Below are 12,986 nucleotides of genomic sequence, written 5' to 3'. Positions count from 1 at the left end.
CTAAGAAGCAACAATGCTTCTAACCACAGGTCGAGAGCTGTAGTTCCAACCATGTAAGTTTGTGACGCTGTTTGCGAATGTTTGTTTGAACTATGGTGTTGGGAAACACCCAGTCGTTGAACTATGTTGGTAACGACGGAACTTGCGACCATAGTTGGCTAACGATGCTTTTGGGAAACGCACCCCAGATAAATAGGAGAAGTTATTACTCGTGACGTCATTAACAACCGCCCTACGTTGTTGAACTAATGTGGTTCAAATGATGGAGATGCGACCTTGTTCAGGAAACAGTCGTGACTAGCTAGTTCGTTTCCACAACAATGCATCGTACCATGTAAGTTAATCAGCGAATTACGTCGTTGTACGGGAAACGCACCCCAGGACAGTTTCAAGAAATCCTAAAGACTTTGGCAGGATTGTTCCATTGTGTTTGATTGTCATTTTTGCTGCATATAAAAACAGTTTCTCCTAAATTATCATGTGGTAATTATTTCATAAAATCACTAACACGCCCAAGGCTGCATTGTGCCTAGCACCAACCATCAGCCATGACAGTATTCACAATATAGCACAGCCCTTCATGGATTAATGTGTAAACATAACTATTACAACAACAAAAAGAAAAAGCATTACATTTATTTTTATTTATTAATTTTTTACTTTTTTTTTTTTTTTTTTTTGCAATTTCTAAGGTTATGGAGCAAGGACCAGAGGTGGAGGACATCATAGTCATCGGCTTGTCTGAAGCCAATGGTGTGGTGTCCTTACTTGCTGAGGACTTCAGCAAGAACACCGCATGCCCCAAGCTCCTTGAAGGAAGTCCAGAAGAGCTCCTGTGCCAGCTTCCACTTCAGCTGGAAGTTGTTCACAACCACAGGAAAATTAAAAAAATAAATTATGTTGATGAACTGTAAATTCCCAGTTGTGTGAAATAGTTTTTTTTTAAATGATTGTTATTGTTTACAGTTCCATTTTGTTATTTACGTGTCTTTAATTGTTTTGCACACAAACACAAATATGCATATTTAAATAATTGTTCTTTATGTAGTTTAATTACTTATTTTTTTTAAATCGAATGTCAATATTATTTACAATTTCTCTTATTGTTATTCAGTTATTTATAAGTGTATTTCACACATTCCCTCTATTCCTCCATTTTTTTGTAATTTAATCATTTATTGTTTTGTTACTGATTATTTAATAGTAATAAATATATATATATATATATATATATATATATATATATATATATATATATATAATTACAAAACCATTGAAAGCGTGTTTGTGTGCAGTTGGCTAATTGGCAATTGTTGTCCAGGGCTCCAGACTAACATTTGAGAGCAATGGCACCAGTGCCACTAAATTCTACAAATGGTGGCGCCATGTACCATATTCTATTAAATGTACCATTATTCTTTTAAAGCATACAGTAACTGACCAACAACTTCAGTGTTTATGATCATAAATTTAAGGAAACTTTGTTTTTCGAAGCACTTTGAGACTCTTCTTACACAAAAAGTGTAAAACTGACTAAATCTGGTTTCTTGATGATCTTATAGTGATTCAGTAATTAATTACATAGCATTAACTAATGTAGAATACATTATAACAGTTATTGTAAATTTACATAAAAACCTATATAAAGAATGTTTATATATACAGGGATGCAAACAGAGGTATGGTCAAAAAGGAGTGAGATTATCGAAGCCCGTGCCCCCACAGCAAATATCATATAATTACATTGCCCACCAACCTCTGCCATCCAGGGCTCACCCTATACACATACAAAGTTCTTTATATGAAAACACACAGATTCTGTAACATCAAACATTTTACAGCCCTCATCCACTTTCTGCACTGTAAGTGCCTGGCTCTCATCAAATTCTCTCATTCTGCAAATGAAAAGTTGCATATTTTAGTCTCAGTGTAGCATAAAGCGACCTGACATCTATAATCAGGACGTCTGAATACCCATAACAGGGCTATTCAATTAGATTCATTTGAGAGCCGGATTATCGAACTGAAAATTTGAAGGGGGCCAAGGGGGTGGGGGCCGTCCTGAACTCTTTCTAGGGAGGCCTTTACAATTACATTGAAATGCATATTCACTAAAATTAACTAATATCACCAACACCAGCATCTATAAAAGGTTAACATTAGTGCTGTCTTTCAATCAATAAAAATAAAAAAAATCACAAATTTTTCTGTAATTAATCATGATTAATTGCATATTTATATATTTATATTGTCAAAATTTCACACTGAACCTCCAAATTAAGGTAGAAATAACATGAAGTATATTTTAAATATGTGTTTAATGTCATCTTTTTACCAAGCAGCCTATTATTAATTAAGTCTTGATATCAATACTGCTACTGGTGTCTCTATCAAATGAATTTTCTCTCAGTTTTACATATTAAATATGTCCATTTCAACATTACCGTATAATTGGAAGCCAATATTTTCAACATTTAATAGGCTCTGAAATATATAAAAACTTTTAATTTAGGTCATTTTAAAACGATCTTCACATAAACTATCAATTGTATATACATAAACTATACAGATGATTATTGCCATATACTGGTTATGTATTACACATCAATAAATATGACTAAAAGTGGGTTTTGCATTATTTCATAAAACAAATTCTTTAGCAGCAGTAATATGTACATTCATAAAAGTACATTCAAACTGTTTTACCCAAATCTGTCAAATGATTGAATTACTAATATATGCAATTACTAATATATGCAATTATGTAAAAAATATATATATATTAGAAAATTAATTTTCTAATCAACTTTTTCGAATTAAAAATGTTATTATTTACATCAAAATCACTTTTGAAAAAGAAATATAAAAAATAAGATTTCAACATTAAAGGATAACTATTGCCAAAATGCAACCTGGGCTGTTTTTTTTTTGGTAACACTTTATAATAACGTTCAGTTGTAAGTCATTTATAAGTGGTTAGTTAAAGATAAAATAATGATTTACAAAACATTCATAAATGTTTAATAAGTGATATGCTAACAATTTGTGTATGTTTTGCTAATTCATTTACAAGTTATTTACAAGTAATTAGTTAATGATGAACTAATCATTTACAAAACATCACTATGCATTCATAAGTGATTAATAAGTGATATGTTATGCTGCGTTCACACCAAGCGTGAATATGCGTCTGGCGCGAGTGATTTCAATGTTAAGTCAATGGAAAGACGCGTCTACGCGCGTCTGGAGTTCTTGCGGTGCGAATTGGCGTTTAGCGCGGCGCGGTAGACGTGAATTTGCCTCATTCGCGCATCTAGTTCGAATTGTGCTTTTTGTGCATCACGCATTTGACGCGAATTCGCGTCTGCCGCCCGAGTTGAAAAATCTGAACTTCTGCGTCAATTCGCGCCGCGTTAACCAATCAGGAGCCTGCTTGATGCTGTGGCGGCAGGCCCGCCTGGAGTCACTCATTCAAATATGAAACATGAATACTAAATGCCTAGTGCGGTTCTAATGCACAACAAAGCAAGTGTTTTATCACATATATGACACATATTCATTTTGTATTGAATGCTATCTTTTCCATATCTAAATCTTAACTATATGAAACATTATTATAGTGTAGTGTGTCTACAATATAATAACAAAACAATAATAACTATAATAGTGTGTATACTTTAGTGTGTCTGGACAGTGTTGTGTGAGGAATATAAAGAAATCACAGGACAGGTTAAATACTTTTGGAGGCAGGCTCCATTTATCATCAAAACAAAAATAAATAAAAGATTTTACAGTAATAACCTTAACAAAAAAAATGGCACAGACCTATAGAATTATTATACATCAAAAGAGGAATGACATAAAGGAGTAGTTCACTTTTAAAATGAAAATTCTGTCATCATATACTGCTCCAACGCATAGAGGGAAGTTCCACCGAAGCTCCTGAAATCCCCTCGCTCCGATGCGGGACAGCAGGTCATCGAACTGGGCGCGGGACAGGCGGAAGTACCGCTGAAAGCGGCCGTCATCCAGGCGCAGCTCCTGGAGCAAGTGATGAAACTCGCTGAACTGGGTTCGCCTCCGTAGGGTCTGGTGGACCCAAATACGGCGACGATGATCCCTACGCCGCTGTTCTGCTCTCCAGAGCAAATACAGAGCGGTGACTCTCTCGATAAATGACCGATCAACAACAGAATCTTGTAAAAAGATGGCCGCCAACGGGGTTTGAAACTTTCGCCTCTGACGATTTCGCTCTTGACGCACGAATGAACACAAAGACGCGGCAGGCGCGAATTTAGACGCATATTCGCATTTGGTGTGAACGCAGCATTAGTATTTTTATATGTTTTGTAGATTAAGTTATAAATCATTTACAAGTGATTAGATAATGATGAACTAATCATTTACAAAACATGATTATATGTTCACAAATGATTATTAAGTAATAGGCTAACAATTTACAAATTTGTCGTAATTTATCTTAAAAAATTGCATCATGAAATAATCAAAAAGATCCTTAGTAAGTGGTTAATCTGTTACTAGTTAATATATTATTTGTCACTTAATAATAATTAATTTTAAAGATTTACAAATCTTTCTGCATCCCCTAATCTTAAGTGTAAACAATTCATCAGTTGTAAATGTTTTACTCATTATTCAAAGGTCTTTCACCCAGTGTGTATACCCACCTGACACCCACACAACCTGTAACCGGCAGGTTTGTAAAACATTTACAACTGATGAGTAGTTTACACTTTAGATTAGGGGATGCAGAAAGTGTTGTAAATGATTTATTCATTATTTATTCATCAACAGCTTTTGAATACTTTGTAGTGTGTACTGCAATGTAAGTGCTGACTGGTAAGGGTAAAGATGTTTTCTTTGGCAAACATGATCTGCGCCCCAAATTACGCACTATACACTCTGCACTTATTCACTATGTACTTATGCACTAAGCACCATGTTCAAATTTGTTTTCATATCAACTTCAAATTTGTTTTCATATCAACTTCAAATTTGGAATAACTTATTTAGATTTAAGACTTCAAACTGATATCAAATTAAGGATAAAACCTGTTATGTACAATATGTATTTTATATAAAATATAATAAAAATTGTTCTGTTTGATTATTTTATGATATGCCATTTTTCAGATAATTTACGACAGATGGGTAAATCGTTAGCAAAGTACTTAAAATAAAATGAACTTATCACTCTCACATGTCTCCTTGTGTTTTGTTTATTGGACTGTTCTGCTTTGGTTTCTCCCTTTGTCTCCCCCTGTCATTCAGTTAACTTTGGTTTCTTCCTTTGCCTTTCTGTGTTGATTTAATTATCGTCTGCACCTGGTCTTGTAATTAGTCTCACCCTTTATAAGTCGTGTGTTTCTCAGTTTGCTTTGTGTCGTCTTAAAGTTTTGTATGGTTGTGTTTCTTTGGATTCCCGGTTTGTCTTTATTAAAACACATTGTTTGATTGAAACATCTTCTCTCTGGCTCTTCATTTCCCAGCAACACGTGACAGAAGACGACACCATGACAATGACTGCTGATGAAAAGCTGAGGAGTTTGCGACAGGGTGGTCGGGAGTTGGAGAGGTATGTGGTTGAATTCGCCGAGCTATATCATCAGATGAGCTGGCCCGATGCTTCAATCAGCGTTGTGTTTCTGTTGGGGCTGGACAAGGATACCATCCGTTGCGATATACCCGTTCTTGATCTTCCGTTTGTAGAATTTGTCAACGTCATTCTTCATTTGAACGGCTCTAACTTTAAGCTCACTGAAATGGAGAATGACAGTCCTGATCCTTGTCCAGTCCTCTCGGATGCACGTCGCATCGCGTCAGCTCATCCTAAACCGGGATTCCCCACATGCCTCGTCAACTGCTCAGACCACTTGCCACGTTAAGATGCTCAGGGTAATCAAATAGTGGAGTCTGAAGGAACCAAAGGTATTTCATTACAAAAAATTAATGCAGCATACGTTATAGTAATTAATACTTTTTTTATGGTTTTATTTATTTGACACTTGAATGTTTATTCATATGTTACCTACAGGTTCATTATACTGGAAGCAAAATGCTCGCAAAATACTTGCTGTTTCAGAGGAGGAATTTCTAAGATTTCAACAAAATAGCAAACGAAAGAGACCTAGGTACATTCAGGTTTTTTTTCTTCCCTACTGATTTTCAGAAATGGTACTCAACACACATCTCAACTTATGATGGAGACTGAAGTTGACAAGAAAATTAACCGCAATGTCAGTTGTCATCTACTCACCCTCCATGTTCCAGTATCAGTGCTTTGCATAAAAGTGTATTCTTCAGATATTATAGCAGTTGTTTTATACTTGCCAAATTGATTACCATAAGAATCATGGAAAAATAATAGTTCAGTTGCTGCTTCTATGGTATAAAGCAGCTGTTTTCATTTTTTTTATTTTTTCGAATTTGTTATATTGTATAAGAGTGGGGAAAAACTGGAACGTTTAACCAGACGAAATGAGTAAGACTAACTTTATTGAATCTCTTATTTCACAGGACCCTTCCAGGAGCCAATGTTTGCAGTCTGTTGCCGGAGCATTGTGGGATGCAAAGTATGTGTGCTGCAATGGCATGAAACTTCTAGCCAGTGTCTTAAATGTAGACAAGAGTACACCAATGTCTATGAAGTCATAGGCCTTTCTGATGCATTTTCTGTTCTGAAAGATAGTTTCTGTTGACTAAACTCTAAACAAATTTATGTAATTTCTCTACCTTTTCTGTTATTTATGGGTCATGTTGTGTATCTTTTTGTTGTTTCAATGAGATCCAGCAGAGCTAGTTTAAAGTATGAGAAGTCACCGTTCACAGTATTGTTGTAGCATATTTCCATATCTGGGTGCAGTTCTGCAAAGTGGTGTTCCACACGTTCTCTTTGTCTCCCTGAAGAAAAGGGATCACTTCCAAACACTAAATGTCTGGTCAGTGACTAGCCTAGTTCTGCTTCATAAAGGTCAGCTGCTTCATTGGCATGTGGCAACAGTTCCTCTGAGATTATCTTTAGACATCCACCCTCTGCCAAAACATTGGGAATGCCTTTACCTTTAGTAACAATTTCAAGCCAGACTGTAAGTTCTTAATCATTGTTCTTTCAACAAAAAAAAATGTGTTCTTTCAGTATACCTGGTATCCTGTGTTCTTTGACTCCACTTCTTAAATATCACTGATGCTGAGACACTGGTCCATGCCTTCATTACTTCTCATCTTGCCTACTGTAATTCTCTTTTCTGTGGTCTACCAAACACAACATTAAATAAGATTCAATATATCCAAAACTCCAATCCTACAAACACGTCATTGGCCACCCATTCATTTTCGTATCCAATACAAGATTCTCCTTATCACCTTCAAAGCACTTTATGGACCTGTCCCCCCCTTGGGGGACTTGTCTGCTGTTAATCCTGTTACAGGTTAGCATTGTTTGGTGGACAAGCGTTTTGTATCTCCGCCCCCAGTACAGGATTTCAAAACTCACCTTAAATCACATCTTTTCCTCTCTTGCTTCTCTGATCTGACTACATCATCTGTTTCATGCCTGGTTCCAGGGTTGGGGCCAATTCAGGAATGAACTCAACAATTCCAATTCAAAGAAGGAATTGGAATTCAACAACAATTACAGGAAACAGAGTTGGAATTGAATTGGAATTACAGGAAGTGGAATTCAATTCAGGGAAATTCCACTGAATTCCATTTATTGCTGTTTCTGAGCATTTATTTGTGATTGCATTTAGAGACATACGTTTGAACTTTATTTATGATGCTTTACAAATACCATGTATGAAATAGAGTTGATCAAATGCAAGTAAATATAAATGAGAATTGTACATTATGAATTAATAATTGAATGACAATGGTGATATGTTTCTGGATGTACTATACATTCAATATATGATTACCACATAATATATGTCTCAACACACATGTCATTTTCATTCAAGTATTTCATTCACCTTTTATTACATCGAATTATCATCATTTCCTGAAATTTGGCATGTGAAATGATCATGCTTAACATACTAAACATTAGGGTGTCAAAATTAATCGTTTTTACGATGCCTCGTTAGAACCAACCCCCTCCGGGAAAATCATACAAGCCCCCTGGGTCGCGTGTTTTGGCACTGGACTGAGTCCGTTATAACCGGTTATGGTCTATTACTGAACCGATACCGAATCGTCCTTGTCTGCATCGCCAGTGCCAAAACACGCGACCCAGGGGGCTTGTATGATTTTCCCGGAGGGGGTTGGTTCTAACGAGGGGAGTACACCACATGAATAAAATAAGTCTTCAGATTTTAACTGAAAGGATTATTGCCACTTTCTTTACACACTGGTGCATTTAACGAACTAACAAACATCAGTGTGCATTTAACAAATGTCTTTTTTTGTTAGTAATTCATTTAAAGGACTGAAACACTATTTTTATTTGGTTGAAAAGACTGGCTAAAAGCACTGAGCGCGTCTATCTGGCTCAGCACCGTTTTACACAAATATAATGTTTTGTTGATATTGTGAGTGCACACATAAATAATAATAGTATACCTTTTGAAGTTATGAATGATGCCTTTTTATGTCTTACTTTTATCAACAAAAATGGTGTATTTTAGGTTTCCACCGCGTTTGAGCTTCCATGTCAGCTGCAAAGCCCGCTTTCGCTTTCACTCTCTGCAAAAACGATTGGATATGCATCTAACAGCGCACATTTATCTAGGTTATCTTATTATTTTAAATGTTTATGATTTTTATGCCATTGTGATTTAAATTCCTTTTTATGTACAGCACTTTGAATTACCATTGTGTATGAAATGTGCTACATAAATAAACTTGCCTTGCCTTGCCTTGCCTAGGTTAAATGTTTAAATTAAGATTCTGAAATGCATCAAGTGTTTTAATGTCTATAGATTTTATTTAATGCAAGTCGTGTTGATTTCGCAACGCAAGCCACCACCGCCCAGCAGGATCATCCAACGGAGCCCATGGCTGCACCACGGGGCCGCAGGCCCTCTCACACCGCCGCCATTCTCATCAAGCAAATTCGCACGCACAGCCCGCACCCCACCTCACTCCCCTTGCTTTCCCATGGACGGCAGTGCCGCTATCTCACTCCAACGCGAATATCACTCCACCAACAGCGCATGCCCCAGCGCCCGCCATCCCTCCCCTCTTCCCTCCTTTGTCCTTTACAGGTTTTGCGTCCGGCGCATGCTTGCTGCTGCTCACGACGCAAGCCCCCGTCCACCTCCTCCCCTCTCTGTCATTATTACCAGGAGTCGCTCCAAGCGCAAACATGCTTCCACAAGCAATACCGGCAGCCTGTTTTTCATCCGCCCAAACCCGCTCTCCCTTCTCACTTGCTTCTGCGACACCCCTGCCCATTCCCCCTAATGCCTTAGCCCTGAAACCACCCCCGTACCCATTGCCATCAGGAACCAGATTCTTTCAGGTGCGGATGTAGATCTTTTTTCACTCCTCTCTCCTATATCACACACTTCTTCTGATCGCGAAATTGATTGTGGAGTTTTTTCAGTCATCTTAAAAAATTCAAACCACAATCCGTCACGCATTTTGTCTTTCGCTGAATTCACCATTGCTTTCACTCACTACGCAGAAGTCATTTGCACTGCCTTTCCCCACAGAAGACGCGAGCTCAGCAACTAACTCGCTATAATCGCTGAGCTCGCATTGTCATACGGGGGATCTCACTTTTATACCTACCACAAGCTTTTTTCAGCTAAATGCGCCATCCGGGTCGCCCAATGGAACCAGTGCCCTTACTGGGGAGCTCTGGATCCTGAACTCCATAGTAGGGTGTTTTTAGGCTGCCAAAACATCACGTGCGCAGTCTGTCGCTCATTTTCTCACTCCACCGCCACTTGCCCTTTTGTCAACCCATCCACCCCCCCCCAACCCCCGCCCGCCCCGAACCTTCTCAGCCTAAATCTACCAGCTACGTCCCATGCCTTATGGATACCCTCACCACCCCCACCCCTTCATTTCATCCTGACTCCCAGTTTACAGATTACATCCTAACAGGTCTCTCACACGGCTTTCATCCTGGTGTCGAAAGTCTCCCTTCCAATAGCCTCATTTGCCCCAATCTCCAGTCTGCTCTGGCCGAACCCGAATCAGTCGACCACAAAAAAGAATCAAAAAAGAATTAGAGGCAAACTTCATGATTGGTCCTTTCTCCGTCCCTCCCTTCAGCGTTTTTCGGGTCAGTCCCATAAGCATTGCTACCAGAAAATTTTCAGGTAAAAAACAGCTAATTATCGATCTATCATCCCCGCATAATTCCCCGTTTCCAAGCATTAACAGCCTCATCCCGCTCGATAAATTCGCTCTCAACTATCATGACATCGACCAAGCCATTTCCCTGATTAAAAAAGCAGGTCGCGGTGCTTGGTTGGCCAAAGTCGACATCACCACTGCCTTTAATGTCATGCCCATTCGCCCTGATTTTTGGCACCTATTCGGCGTCCACTGGCAGAATAAATTTTATTTTGCCGTCCGCCTCCCCTTCGGCTGCAGAAGAAGCCCTAACATTTTCAACATGTTGTCAGAGGCAATTTGCTGGATCCTCTCCCAATAATCACCACATTGGACTTCTTGATCGTTTGTTTATGTGATTTACAATATTTAATGTGCTATAAACTATTAAGCAAATCAAGTCACATTATTTTATTTAGCAACTCAAGTGGAATTTATTTGAATTCAATTCTGTTTCCTGACATTCCAATTCAATTCCAATTCCATTTCCTGTCAGCTGCATGCAATTCCAATTCCAATTCCATTCCAGGAAGTGAATTGGAATTTACCATTCATTCTCAATTCAATTCATGAATGGCCCCAACCCTGCCTGGTTCCTAAATTTTTATCTGTAACTGTACTTGTCTATATATATATATGTTTTGTTTTTGTTTTCTCTCCCTTGCTGTAATACTTATGTGTTCTGATACTGTACAGCAACCTTGAGTTTGCAGAAAGGCACTATAAAAAAAACGTATTATTATTATTATTAGATGCAACCTGGAAGAAGGTTTAATAAAAGCATCTGCTAAATAAAGAAAGACCCTTGTTTCTAGGGTTCTGATTCTTTTCAATTCCCAGTTTCAATTAAAATATGATTAAAGAATAATATCAAACATAATTATTCTGTCTCTTTTTGCAAAACATTCAGATGCAGCTGAATATCATTAACAAAACTCAGCAGGCTACATAAAAAGTGGTTTCGTTTGAGAGTTTTGTGAAAAATAGAGCGGCATGATTCCGGATAAACTGAAGTTTTTTTTTAATGGAGATTGTGGTTCTATCACAATTCTAGCGATAATACAGACACCAAACAAAATCGCATGAAATTTTTAAATGAATGATTCAATGGCTCACTCAAGATTTACTGCATGAATCAGCATTTGTGAACAAATCCCTTGAATGAATGATGATTGAATCCATGATTTATTTATTAACTTAGCATACCCAGTTTAAAAAAAAAGTCACCGCTCGCCACTGATGTGAAATACTTCTCTTCACTGTAAATTCTTACGTGAATTTCAAGGTTTGCTATATCTGTTTTTCCACAATGATGGCACAATTAATTCTTTTTTACATCTGTAACTGTAAGCAGGTAAAAGGCTTCTCTCCTGTGTGAATTCTCATGTGCCTTCGACAGTCTGGTTTTTTTACGAAACTTTTTCCACATTCTTGGCAGGTGTGAGGCTTGTCACCAGAGTGGATTTTCTTGTGGGCTTCAAGGTTTACTTTTACAGAGAAACTTTTTCCACATTGTTGGCAGGTGTAAGGCTTCTCTCCAGTGTGAATTCTCCTGTGTACTTTAAGGTTTCCTTGATGAGTGAAACTCTTTCCACACTGTTGACAGGTAAAAGGCTTCTCCCCTGTGTGAATTCTCATGTGCCTTCGACAGTCTGTTTTTTTAAGAAACTTTTTCCACATTCTTGGCAGGTGTGAGGCTTGTCACCAGAGTGGATTTTCTTGTGGGCTTCAAGGTTTACTTTTACAGAGAAACTTTTTCCACATTGTTGGCAGGTGTAAGGCTTCTCTCCTGTGTGAGTTCTTATGTGGCCATTAAGATCTTGTTTACGTTTAAAACTCCTTCCACACTGAGGGCATGTGAAGGGCTTCTCTCCATTGTGAATTTTCATGTGGCTTTCAAGGTCTCCTTTTCGAAGGAAACTATTTCCACACTGTTGGCAGGTATAAGGTTTCTCTCCAGTGTGAATTCTTATGTGCACTTTAAGGTTTCCTTGATGAGTGAAACTCTTTCCACACTCAGGGCAGGTATAAGGCTTCTCCCCTGTGTGAATCCTCATGTGCCTTTGAAAGTCTGGTTTTTTAACGAAACTTTTTCCACATTGTTGGCAGGTGTAAGGCTTCTCTCCTGTGTGAGTTCTTATGTGGGCATTAAGAGTTTGTTTGCATGTTAAACCCCTTCCACATTGAGGGCATGTGAAGGGCTTCTCTCCAGTGTGAATTTTTATGTGGCTTTCAAGGTCTCCTTTTCGTAGGAAACTATTTCCACACAGTTCGCAGGTGTAAGACTTTTCTCCAGCATGAATTCTCATGTGTCCTTGAAAGACTGCTTTCGAAACGAAACTTTTTCCACATTGTTGGCAGGTGAAAGGCTTCTCTCCAGTGTGAATTCTCTCGTGTGCTTTAAGGTTTTCTTTTTTAGAGAAACTATTTCCACCTTGTTGGCAGGCGTACGGCTTTTCTCCAGTGTGTATCCTCATATGGATTTCAAAGCTTGCTTTTGTATTGTAAATAATTCCACATTGTTGGCAGATAAAAAAAAGACTTCCAAACCATGTCTTTTGAACTATTTTGTGTGTAGTCTTTTCAGTCTGTGAGGAACCAAAGTTCACTTCAGTTATGAAATCAAGATGTTTCTCATACTGAATGTTGTCTTTGGATTCATTCAGCTCTTCACTCTCCTTTTT

At 37.9% G+C, this 12,986-nt stretch overlaps 1 pseudogene; it reads right to left on the bottom strand.

Annotated features, from left to right (window-relative positions):
• LOC141340586 (uncharacterized) overlaps positions 1 to 12,986 on the bottom strand; it is a 187,090-nt pseudogene extending 174,104 nt beyond the window's left edge.

This window comes from Garra rufa, chromosome 1, assembly GCF_049309525.1.
Source record: "Garra rufa chromosome 1, GarRuf1.0, whole genome shotgun sequence".
Taxonomy (NCBI): Eukaryota; Metazoa; Chordata; class Actinopteri; order Cypriniformes; family Cyprinidae; genus Garra; species Garra rufa.
This window is presented reverse-complemented; position numbering and strand designations above follow the sequence as displayed.